Source organism: Manis javanica, chromosome 4 (genome assembly GCF_040802235.1).
Source record: "Manis javanica isolate MJ-LG chromosome 4, MJ_LKY, whole genome shotgun sequence".
NCBI classification, from domain to species: Eukaryota; Metazoa; Chordata; class Mammalia; order Pholidota; family Manidae; genus Manis; species Manis javanica.
This window is the reverse complement of record NC_133159.1, coordinates 160,141,424-160,154,733: the sequence shown is the minus strand read 5'-3', so window position 1 is coordinate 160,154,733 and position 13,310 is coordinate 160,141,424. Positions and strand designations below refer to the sequence as shown.

Sequence of the window (13,310 nt, the reverse complement as noted above, 5' to 3'; positions counted from 1 at the left end):
AGCTTTGAATATGAGCTGCATCTCTTAACTTACCATGTATTGTTCTAAACATGTACCAATGGTCTGAATTACAATTTTATATTATCTCTAAATATTTTGGGTCAAAAAAATACATGCATTCTAGCCCATCAAATGATATTTCATATCGGTTAGAGATAATAATTTTGGAGTTTTTCAAAGTATTCAATATCCACAACATCGAAAAATCTCATTCAAAAAATCACTGTTTCAAACTAAATCCATAATCAGTTGTCACCAATGAATTTGTAACATTCTAAGTGATAGAGACCTGACCCTGTCTGACGTGTATACTTCATTATAATGATTTAAATAATTAACATTCACAAAGTGTTTCTGCCCTTTAGGCTGTTTTACAGTCATTAATTACTGGAACTGCTCAACATTCATTTAAGACTGTTCAACGTTATTATGTCTCATTTGCCCAGGAGGGAAATGAAGCACAATGAGGAGGCATAACTTGCCAAGGCATCAAGGCAAGAGCACAAAGACACTGCTTACCTGGAACTACTCATTTTCAATCTAATGACTGGTCTCCTAAGCAGTCATGAAAACACCACTCTCCTTCATATGTTTTACTCCCCACTCATCCTATGAAGCTCAGTTCAACTGTGAAATAATGCATAACTGCCTTAAATACATAAACTGAAAGGCAGTAGACAGTATTTTGGAGGAAGAAGCATGAACAGTTTGGAGACTCAGAGGTTAGTTGAACGGACAGGTTCTGTTCTTGCTCAACAGACAAATCTCAATGCAAGTAATTTTCTGTCACCGTCACATAGCGATTTTTGTTAAATTGATATGCAAAGTATTTCAAGACTTCTCCGATTTCAGTTTTCGATTTTAAAAGTCAATTAAAGAACCCCCACTACCAAAGGATCACTAGATACTGAGAGTATCTGATTTTAATAAGAAAGAAAACAATAAAGCATGAATATAACATTACTCCATACCCATGTCCAGGATGAAGTCAGTATGCATTATTAATGCTGCATGTGAATTATTAATTCTTTGTTATTCAGGGGGGGAAACTATAGCCTATTCCAGAGGTCAAAGAGACCTACATTTATTCATGTTTAATTTTGATCTTTGAAACTATGATTTAGTATTACTCCACCTTGGCACCATTTTCATATATAAAGATATGCTTGGGGCACCATTACACCTACAGACTGGACACTATTAAAAAATAACCCAATTAGGAAAACCAATTACAATGTGTGGAATATTACAGATTGGTGAGCTCGAGGCCAAAATGACCTACTGAAGTCTATAAAAAGCCAATGGAGGCAACTTCTAAGGTGCGGGCGCTTTAGCGTTGCTGCTCTCTGAGGAGTCGGTCCGCGATGCTGCGGCAGAGTCTGTACGACTTTCCAGCCCATGCAGGCGGCTCTGCGCGCAAGGGGGCTCTGCTCGGGCATTCCTGCGAAGGGCCAGGCTTCGGGGCTGGGACTGTGTGCTACGGTTTGGGAGCTGGAAGCAGCATTTCCTGTACTCTCGAGAGCATCCTTCCAGACAAGGTTTCTGTAATGTTGGCAGAGTGTTGGGAAGTGGCCTCTGGGCTGGCTTCTTTGGAAATGAACGCGGCCTCCTCTCTGGGAATGAAAAGGCGACTATGCAAAACCTCAAGAACCGCCTGACGCCCTACCTGGGTCATGTGCGCGCTCTGGAGGAAGCAAATGCAGACGTGGAGCAGAAAATTAAGGAGTGGTTTGAAACTATGGGCCCGGTTCTTGCCCGTGACTGGATTGTGACTATAGTAGATATTTCTCAGTCATCGAAGATCTTAAAAGGCAGGTAAGAAATATGGATTTTGCACACGTTCACTGCACATTTCGGGTGTGCACACTCTAAAAAAATTAAAAATATAAAATATGCTTCACAAATTTATGTGATACAGAATTTGCTCACTCTATATTCCCAGGGTTTAGGGCAGTGGCTGGCAACAAAACTGTGTGAAATTAATGAAAGAGAAATCGTTTCAAAATAGATATAATAGATTTGCTGGTCTTTTATTTAGCACACACTTTTTGATCAAGAGTAATAAAAGTATCTGTGACTGGAAAAGCTTACACTTCGGCTCTTAAATTCTGGAGCCATTTTATTACCTGGAGAAAATCCAAATTTCTTTAATGGAGACAAAATTAGACTAAGATAGATGATTAATGGGTTAAGAAGATAAGAATCACACTTAAACCTGGAGTCTCCTTGACTTCTGGTACTTTGAATTTTGCACAATCTACCCTATTTCGATTATTTCTGTGACCACCTATAATGCCAGCACTCTTCTAGAAAATGACAAGGCCAGACTGGCCACTGATGACTTCAGGCTGAAGTAGGTGAAAATAAAGTAATTATTTATAATGATGGTAAAAACACTACAGTTGGAGTAAAGAACATATCTTTTGCTTTAAAAAGCAACATGTTTTTACAGTCAGACTCGGTCACTGAAAAACTAAATATGCCCTTATGAAAAGAGTTATCATACATTTTAAGCAATATTTTTATTCAACTGTTAAGCACACTGGATGACAAAAATCAACTCTGAAGAAACAACTCCTCCAAAATAATGATCATAAATCAGTAAACATTCCAAAGTGTTTCATTGCTTTGCCACTGCAGTAAGTTCCCGAGCTGTGTATACACCATCAAATCTTTCCGTATACGAAATGTCTAGAAAGTTATGCTTTGCACCTGCATACAGTTACAACTCTCAAGCACTTTACTACCTTTTCAGGCATGAAAATGAGCTTGCTCTGCACCGGAGTGTTGAGGCTCACAACAAAGGTCTTCACAGAGTTATGGATAAGCTGACCCTTTGTACAACAGACCTAGAAATACAGTCTGAAACATTCAGTGAGGAAGTGACATGCCTCAAAAAAAAAAATCACAAGGAGGTAAGCCACTCTGCAGAGCGGCTTCACCCAGTATCTGATTTCCTTCATCAAGTTCATGGTTCATTTCCTAGTGAAGTGTGACTGTCCATCAAAATTTTGCCTTGAATATTAACACTGACCCCATTTCCAGGAAAGGAAAGCCCTGCAATGTGCACAGGTGGGGAAAGTGAATGTGGAGATGAGTGCAGCCCCAGGGGTGGACCTCACTCTGCTGCTGAACAATATGAGGGTCGAGTACGAGGACTTGGCCGAGCAGAACCGCAAAGACTCCAATGCCTGGTTTACTGAGCAGTGCATCTGTGGCAGATCACACACCAACGGCTTGTTCAGGAGACCACAGAGCTGGTCCCTAACCCTCTGACAATTAGGCTTCAGAGCACTTCGCTAATACGGCAGATTTCTGACGATGCAGGGGCAGCCACGGTAGCCAGAAATGAACTATCAGAACTGAAACGCAAATCTGCAAACATCAGAAATAGAATTTCAGTCCCTCACGGCCATGGTGCATAGGGTCCACCATCGACCTGAATATGCGTGTGTGTGCATAAGCAAATATACATTATAGGTAAATATGTATAACTAAGTATATGTCACTAAAGATATAAAATATACTAATTACATATAAATACGTTAATATCAAGAATATTGTTGTAAACATTACTTCTGACTCACCAATCCCAAAAAACAAAAACTTTTTTCAATAGAGAGAAGATGGCTTCTTTTAAACCTTGCTAATGCTGATTTTCAGTTGAAAACCTACAATTTAGACCTTATACACATTTATTTTCACCTCAAGAATATTTATAATATAAGCATGTCATTTATCTGTTACACATACAGCCTTGCTTCATTCTTGTTTCAGAAACACTCCTGTGAGGGCTCCTTGGCTGAGATCGAAGGCTATTACTGCCTTCAGCTCCAGTAAATCCAGGATCAGATTGGGAGGAAGAACTTCAGCAGATTCTAAGAGAAACAGAAGGCCAGAAGCTGGAGTATGGAACAGCTTCTAGACATCAAAATATTTTTCATAAAAGACATAGAAACTCATTTCTAATGAATAGGTGGAGAAGAAAGGTAAATATTAGCCTGGGAACAAAACTAACCTCTCATCAACTTGGTTTTCTCAGCAGACACATATTCCAATGTTGCATCTAGAATTTCCTGCTCTAAGGATTGTACCCACATAAGGCTCAGGAATTTATTATTGCATCCAAGTGAAATGAGCCAGGCAGCAAAATCAAAATTCTAAGTATGTAAATGCATGTATCTACAATACTATATAGAACACTTGAGTACGGACTGCTGAACAATTCTTGTACTCCAATTCAGGGGCAAAACTTCTTTCTGTGATTTAGTATTGAAGCACATTTCTTACAATAACACACACTATTTTACTGTTACTTCACTAGCTACCACGCATGCTCCCTGTACTAAAGGGGTTATTAACATTTTCATCTGGAAGATGAGCAATGAAAAAAAACAGGAAGATTTCACTGGAGAAGTCACTGTAGCTTGTTAGCCAAGAGCAACAGCCCTGGAATTGTACCCCTGGGTGCAGATCATACCATTAGATGAATTTGAACACATCATTTAACCCTTTTTATATCCCCATTTCCTTATTAGTAAAACAGTGATAACACCAAAACTATATGCTTAACTACTCTTGACCATAGTGCTTCCCTATATAAGGCGCTCTTGAGAGTGGCTTGCACTCGAAAAGGACTCAGTTATCAGTGGCTATAACTAAATGCTTGCCCACTGTCACATCATGAGTCAGTACCATCTGATGCAGCTTCCAAACCTCGCATCACACCTCTACAATGTATTCTCATAAGGTCTCAGCAGGGCTTGCTCCCTCCCTGGAGCAAAACGCTGATTGCACTGGTCATTTTACACTTCTTTTATAGCACCTTCTATGCCATGGTACAGGTAACTTTTTACATGCATATACTTTATTTTCTACAGTATAAACTTCTTGTATCTTGACTGTTTTCTACAGCACCTGGCCCAATGTCTTCTGCATAGTAGGCAACCCGTTACGTTCATTGACCAGGTGATTGACTGAAAAGTCAGAATGATAACTTGGAGTCCCCCTGTTGCTAGGTAAAAGATCACAGCAGTCACAAGAGAATTTCTGATCATAAACATTCATTTAATCTTTTCTTTCACTATACTGAAGTCATTGAAGGCTTACTAATGTCTCTTAAACATAAAAGGAATTTGATCTTATGGAAACTAGAACTCCAAAACTTTGATTCCCAATTCATGGTTATTTATGAGCTCCCTAGTGAAAGGAAAATATGCAATAATTTGCTCTTCTCTTCACAAAAGAAGGTTCACGTGTTATAAATCAAAAGGATGTGGGCCTGTAACTGAAAATCAAGTCAAAGGTATAGGTTTTTTAACTTGGAGTATGTCTTTCCAACAGCAGCAATCATATTAAATAAGTCACTTACAGGTAAACTGAACAAAATTGTTCCTAAGTTTAGTTCTCATGAATGAAGAGCTGAGGATTCATTGTGATTCTTGCTTAAATCTAAATTTAATGGTATTTAATTATTACCTTTAAATATTCTTAATATTTGTGTTTTATATCCTGTAGAACAAATGCAGTTAAATTATGAAATTACTGAAAAGAAGAATCTGTCCCCCAACATCTTTCTCACCTAAAACCCATTATTTTCCCAGTTTCAATGCTTTGACAGAAAAATTTTAAAGCACAAAAATAGGGCAAGTTGGTGTTTAAAAGAAGACATTGCTTTCCTGATACTTTACATTGTTTTAACCCATGTTTCATTTACACTTTCCAATACCCATTGTTCTCAGAACAGTGGTAAATCTAACATAGTTTCAGACCTGACTAAGCATAAACTCCGAACACAGTATTGTATTTCAATTCACTGCAAATTTGCAAACACTCTTGTTTAAAAGCATACCCATTATGACTAAATGCCTCTCAACCTGTTAAAAATGAGTACTAAATTTGCATTTATTTTATTTTTAGACTCAAAAGAAGAAATTGTCAAAACAGTGGTTGAGGAACTAGATCAACTTGGCAATGTCCTTTCACTGAGGGTCCACTCAGTGGAAGAAAAATCCTCTAAAATAAAACCCTCCATTACAACGGAGCAACCGAGTACCTTCTAAGACACCATTATGAAACAAAGGTTTTTTTTTTAAAGCCTGCCTTTGCAAAATCCATTGGCCAAATAACCCAAGGAAATCATTCATTTCTGTTCTTAAAAATAAAAGGACTAAATTTGTTTTCCTTCTTTTCCTTTTCATAGGTTCTTTGCATGTAATCCTTCTCAGGGTAAGAAAAATTTCCTCTGTCCTTAGTTTTTGCTTATATTTCAAGGAACTTTTTCCTACGTCATTAAAAATTTTTCTGTTGCAAGTTATTTTTTGATAAATCTGGTGCTGTTGAATTTCCATAGTTGAATCCCAATGTGACAATACTAAGGATATACTAATAAAATTAAGTGCTTCTTCCCTTTAGAGTCACATGGACTTCAATTCATGACAGGATAAATTGGAAAGAGCATGAGCCCTATTCTCTGGTCCCAAATCTGTCCCTGATTAACTATGTACTAAATACTAGATCTCTTTGGTTTTGGGCTTCTGTGGATGTAAAGGAAGATTATACCCATTGAACATTAGAATTTGTTCACCTTTATAGTGGCTAGCCTGCATGGGAGATCAGCTAATGTTACTTTGTTGAATCTGAATCTGGATAGCTGTTTTTCTCTCTTGCAGTACATGTATCTCCCAGCAGGTACTCAAAGAGGTAGCTCAGCAAATTTGAGGTGGTTCTCAATCTTGCTTGTATCCACCTGAACACACAAGGTTTGAGGTTATAGAGGTAATTTCAGTGGTATAGAGTTGGACTGAGTTGCGTTAAAAGTATTTTCAATTGCAGAACCATATGACCACTGTGACAGATATGAGGTCTGTATTTGGGCCCAATGAATGGAGCCACTCTCTCTAAGGCTGGTCAGCCTACTACCTATCAGCAGCAGACACAGACACTGACACCTTGAGATGGTACTATTTTTCTAGGAGGAAAACTAATCACATGCTGGCAGGAGACTCTACTGGACCTCTTTACCCAGGACGGAACAGCAATTTGTCCATAACAGAATTAACACTTCTTCAAATAAAGGTTTGCCTTTCAATTCCAATGTACCTCAGCTGGCACCACCAACTGAGGACCAACTGAGGACAGAACAAGCCCTGGATCTGCCCCTAGTGATTGGTTTGAAGTCAAAATAGAGAACAGTAAACCCTTGCTGGGTTCCAGAATGACAAGAGAGAGAGAACTGGAGTAAGGCAATATTTGAAGAGATGAGAGCTGAAATTTTTGAAAGACACCAGCTCACAGATTTAAGAAGTCCCACACAACCCAATAAAATGAAATGCATGTTGAACAGATCATAGTGAAACTTAAGACAAGATACAAAGAAGTCCCCATATAGATAAATCGTAGTGAAACCACAAAACAACAAAGATAAGAGAATATCTTACAAATCAAGCTGATGGGAGGCACTGATTACCTTCGAATGAGTGACAGTAAGAGTAAGTGCTGACTTCTCAGCAGCAACAGTGGAACCAGAAGACAGTAGAATGTGTCATCCATGTGCTGAGAGAAACTCCAAATGGTTAATAAATTTATGAAAAGTGTTCAGCCTAATTAGCAATCAGAGAAATACAAGCTGAAACCACACAAGAGGCCACCAGTTTGGAAAAAAAACTTTTTAAAATATTTGGCATGTTTTACCCCTTTTTGCTATTGAATTGGTTCTAGTTTGGGACAAGTATAAATGACACAGCCATAGACATTCCTATACATGTCACCTACTACATGTGCATGAGTTCTCTAGGGCAAAACCCAACTACTGAAATGCTGAACAAAAGAGTCACTTAAAACTTAACAAATGCAGGTAGATTGAAAGTAAAAGGTTAGGAAAAGATAAATCATGTAAACATTAACAAAAAAATTTTTTTAATTCTAACTAAGTGGGGTGAGGGTTATCAACTAGACATATTGTGGTGATCATTTTGCAATATATACATATGCTGAATCATTATCTGACACCTGAAACTAATACAACATTGTATGTCAATTATATCTCACTTTTAAAAAATAAAATTTAATTTACTTTTAAAAAATCAAGAATGCTTCCTCTATGTTTATCACAGCACTATTTACAATAGCCAAGAAGTGGAAGCAACCTAAGTGTCCATCAGTAGGTGAATGGATAAAGAAGATGTGGTACATATACACAATGGAATACTATTCAGCCATAAGAAGAAAACAAATCCTACCATTTACAACAACATGGGTGGAGCTAGAGGGCATTATGCTCAGTGAAATAAGCCAGGCAAAGAAAGACAAGTACCAAATGATTTCACTCATCTGTGGAGCATAAGAACAAAGCAAAAACTGAAGGAACAAAACAGCAGCAGACTCACAGAACCCAAGAATGGACTAACAGTTGCCAAAGGGAAAGGAACTGGGGGTGGGGAGGGGAAGGGAGGGAAAAGGGGAATAAGGGGCATTACAATTAGCACCCATAATGTAGGGGGGGCACATATAGCACAGAGAAGACAAGTAGTGACTCTACAGCATCTTACTAAGCTGATGGACAGTGACTGTAATGGGGTATGTGGTGGGGACTTGATAATGGGGGGAATCTAGTAACCACAATGTTGCTCATGTAATTGTATATTAATGATACCAAAATTTTTAAAAATCAAGAGTGCTTATATTAATGTGGGACAAAGAAGACTTTGGAGCAAAGAAAATTCCTAGGAACAACAGAAGTATTACATAACTATGAAAATATACATCCTCTAAGAAAGATACAGCAGTCCTAAATATATAAAATAAGAAAGCATCAAAATACATGAAGTAAAAACTGAGTGAGTGGAAAAGGGAAACAGACGAATCCAAAAGAATGCATATTGCATAACTATTTGTATAACATTTGTGAAATAAAATATTATAGAGATGGAGAATAGATTCATGGTTGTCAGAGGTTAGGGATTAGGATGAAGGACTGGGTGCAGGGTGACATAGGAGGCTTATGAAAATGGTACAGTTAAGTACCTTGATTGTGGTGACAGTTACTAAAAGCTACACATGTGATAAAATTGCATAGAGTTACACATATGTGCACATGTGTGCATACACACAAATGAATGCGTGTATAACTGACAACATCTGAATAAACTGTATGAATTGTACCAATGTCAGCTTCCTGGTTTTGATACTGTGCTCTTGTTATATAGATGTTAACACTGAGGGGCACTGGGCGAAGGGTGCATAGGACTTCCCTGTACATTTCTTTGCATATTTTATACTTTTGTGTATTTATGATTAACTCAAAAGAAATTTTTTAATTATAGCGGAAAGCCTGTGTACCCTTGGTTTAGATATAGATTGCTTAGATGTGACACCAAACAAGTGAATAAAAAATAAAAAATTGTTCACTTGGACTTCATCAAATTAAAAATGTGTGCTCTTTGAGAGATACTCCTTAAGAAACTGAAAAGATGAGATACAGATTGAGAGAAATATCTGCAAATTACATATCTGATGAAGAACTTGTATCCAGAATTTATAAAGAATCATTACAACTCAATGACAACAAAGCAATACCAAGTGCTGGTGAGGATAAAGAGCACCTAGAAGTCTCATGTTATTAATGAGAATGTAAAGTGGTACAGCCACTTTGGAGAACAGTTTGCCAGTTTCTTATAATGTTAAATATACACCTATATATATGGCCCAGCAATCGCTCCTTGATATTAAGTAAAACACTTATGTTCACGTAGAAATCTGTATGCAAACATTTACCATGATTTCATTCATATTCATCAAAAACTGGAAACAACTCCAATGTCCTTCAACTAATAAGTCAATAAACAGACTGTGGTATATCAAAAAATGGAAAACTACTCAGCAATAAAAGTTAAACTTTTGATACACTCAACAGATGAATGCATCTCAATTGCATCATGCTAAGTGAAAGAAGTCAGATTCAAGGGGTACATACTATATGATCCCATTTATATGACATTCTGAATAGGCAAAATTATAGACATAGAAAACTGATAGTGTTTGTCTGGAACTGGGGCTTGAGGTGAGGCTGACTACAAAGGGATACAGAGGAATATGAGGGTAACAGAACTCTTCAATAACATTATTGTGGTGGTGGTTATATGACTATGCATTTGTCAAAACCCATACATAGAACTGTGTGTTTAAAAGTATGAATTTTCCTATATGTATATCAAAACTCAATAAATCTGAGTAAAAAGAAATGAGAAAAAAAGGGAAGGAATCTAGCCTAAAGAAAAATGTGAAGATGTTCAGCATTATTAAGAATAGCAAAAACTTGGAAACAATCTGAAGGTCTGTTAGTAAGATATCGTGGCAAAACAAATTACTTAATATTAAGTTTGGCCCTAAGTAGCAGTAACAAAATAACAGGACCTTACCCAGAGAGAAGTTTCTTTCTTTTGCACATAAAAATCCAGAGGTAGACTATTCAGGGCTGGAATACAAGCTCTGCGCCAGACCGTCGTCAGGGATGCCCAGCTTCTTTCAGCTTCCCGCTCTGCCGCACCTGGATGTGGTCCTGGCTCATGGCCCAAAGACGAAACTCCAGTCACCGTGTTCGGCCATCACACCCACTTCAGCAGGGAGAAGGAAAAGGAAAGGATGGGACAAAGACTTACGTCAGCTTCCTCTTAAAGTTTCTAGAACATACTACATATACTTCTGCTTACATCACACTGGCTAGCTTAATCATATGGCCACAGTTAGCTGCAAAGAATGCTGGAGAAAGTAGTCTTTAGGGTGGGCAGTTAATGCACAGTTAAAAATTTGGGGGCCAACCAACAGTTTCCACACATTAGATACCTATTCATGCTCTCAGGCATATTATGTGAGGTGAATAAAGCAAGTTACAGAAAAACACATATAACAGATGATTCACATATGGCATATGTGGGTTTACATGCTATATTTGGATGCAAATGAATATAAAACCTTGGAAGCATGCAAACACCTGGAAGAGTAAACTGTAGTTACCTGAGAAAGTAGGGAGGACAGAAAAGAGAGGAAGATAAGGAAGGTCTTTAACATTTTACTCTCTACTCTTAGATATATAGCTAGGTTTGTTTACATCACTTATGTTTTCATGCAGAGAATAGAATGGTGGTTACCAGAGGCTGGGAGATGGAGAAACTGGCACTGGATGGTAAAAGGGTACAACATTTCAGGTATGAGAAGAGTTAAGTTGTGAGGGTCTAATGTGTAGCATGATGGCTAAAGTTAATTATATTGTATTGCATTACTTGAAATTTGCTGAGAGTAGTAGGGTTAAGGTATCTATGTGAGGTGATGGATGCTTTAATTAACTTAATTGCAAGAATCACTTCACAATGTATACGTATGTCAAATCATCACATTGTATGCTTTATATTACAATTTTACTTGTCAGTTATGCCTCAATAAAACTGGAAAAATAAAATGGGGGAAGAGACCACTAGAATGTACCAAGGTTAATCAAAATCACTGTAACATGCCAACTGCATTTCTTTACATAGTAAAATTTATCTAGAAAGTGTGATTTCTAAAAGGTATCTTTAACAACAATACTAGATAAATATCTGGAAATTACTCTAAAAAAATGGTGTGGAAGCCCATTATGGTAAAATTTGTCACTTTTTTATTGATGGACATTAAGAAAGGCCTAAACAAATGGAAAAAGAATATTCGATCTCTTGGACAGACATACATAATCGTAGAAATCAATTTTCCTCAAATAGCTTTATAGATTCAAGGCAAACCTTGGAATCTTAATTGTATTTGAGAGGTTGTTTTAAAATGTATATGATGAACAATAGAGAAAGAGTATCTGACTTGATGGCAAACGAGAATACTTGTCTTGCCAAATACAAAGTTCTATCATGGAGCAATAGTAGCTAAAATGATATGATTCTGGAACAGATAGAAAAACAGCCCCAACTGAACCCTCACCAATATGAAGATTTTATTCAGGACAGAGAAGGCATTAGATACTTTCTTTATGACAAGGTGACATTGCAGGGAAATAATGGCACCAGTAAATAGTGCTGAAGTTATCGTTACCCATATTGGAAAAAATGAAATTTGGTTCGATCCACAAAATAATAAAAAATCATTCCAAACTACCAAAACCTTAAATGTGAAAGGCAAATGATTAAATGTTTAGAGAATAATACAGCAATTACTTCTATGAACTTGGAAAGTTAATCATTACTTAAATAAGATAAAATAATGACAACTCAAAAATGAAGAGTGATTATTTCAACCTCTTTAAAAATAGCATGATAATATTTTAATATCTAGAATATATAACAAGCTCCTTCAACTGAACAACATGACTTTTTAAATGGGCAAAGGACTTAAACAGACATTTCTCCAGAAAAAATATTCATACAGCCAACAAGCACTTGAACAGATGCCCAATTAAGGAAATGCAAATCAAAACTACAATGAGATCCTACCAGATACGCCTTAGGATAGCTACTATGAAAAAAAGGGAAATAACAAATGATGATGTGGAGAAACTGGAACCCTTGTGCACTATTGGTGGAAATGTGAAATAGTGCAGCTTCTATGGGAAACAGTATGACATTTCCTTAAAATATTAAAAATAGAATTATCCTATGATCTAATAATTCTACTTTTGGGTATATTCCCATGAGAAATGAAAGCAAGGACTCAAACACACATTTGTACATGCATGTTCATAGCAGCGTTATTCACAATAGCCAAAAGGTGGGCATAAACCAAATGTCCATTGACTGATGAATAGATAGATAAAAGATGATATATACATGCATTGGAATGTTATTCAGCCTTTACAAGAAAGGAAATTCTGATACATGCTACATGGATGAACTTTGAAGACATTATGGTGAGTGAAATAAGACAATCACAAAAGAACAAAAAGAAGTATGACTCTACTTATCCCAAATGTCCAGAACAGTAACTGGCACAGAGTACATGTTTAATAAATATTTGCTAAATAAATGAATGAATAAATCAGCATGTTCACAACAGCTTCATATAATAGATATTCATGGAAATTTTGTCCACATGCCAATTACCAGACTTCTCAAAATTTTCCTTAATATGCAGAGTCTTCAATAAGTATATGGGAATCCACACCCAGTAAATGGTCTACTGATGACTTTCACCTACGCTAAATCACAATGAAGTACAAACAGATGCAATATTTCCTTCTTGGTTTGCTTCAAATTGTGCAGGGTCAGGAAATAAGTTAATGTCCTTCCAAACCCCCACAAGGCGTAACAGCAGTCGGGGGTGTGTCCCTAATT

The 13,310-nt window shown here is 37.0% G+C and overlaps 1 long non-coding RNA gene and 1 pseudogene across 1 annotated transcript in view; one reads left to right on the top strand and one right to left on the bottom strand.

Moving 5' to 3' along the window:
* The window catches only part of LOC140849132 (uncharacterized), a 31,016-nt gene that overhangs the window by 17,146 nt on the left and 560 nt on the right, over positions 1 to 13,310 (bottom strand). The window contains exon 3 of the long non-coding RNA XR_012130764.1: positions 10,419 to 10,613. This is a non-coding gene — a long non-coding RNA (uncharacterized lncRNA). The remainder of the gene's footprint in view (positions 1 to 10,418; positions 10,614 to 13,310) is intronic.
* LOC108408909 (keratin, type I cytoskeletal 26-like) lies at positions 700 to 6,075 on the top strand (annotated as a pseudogene).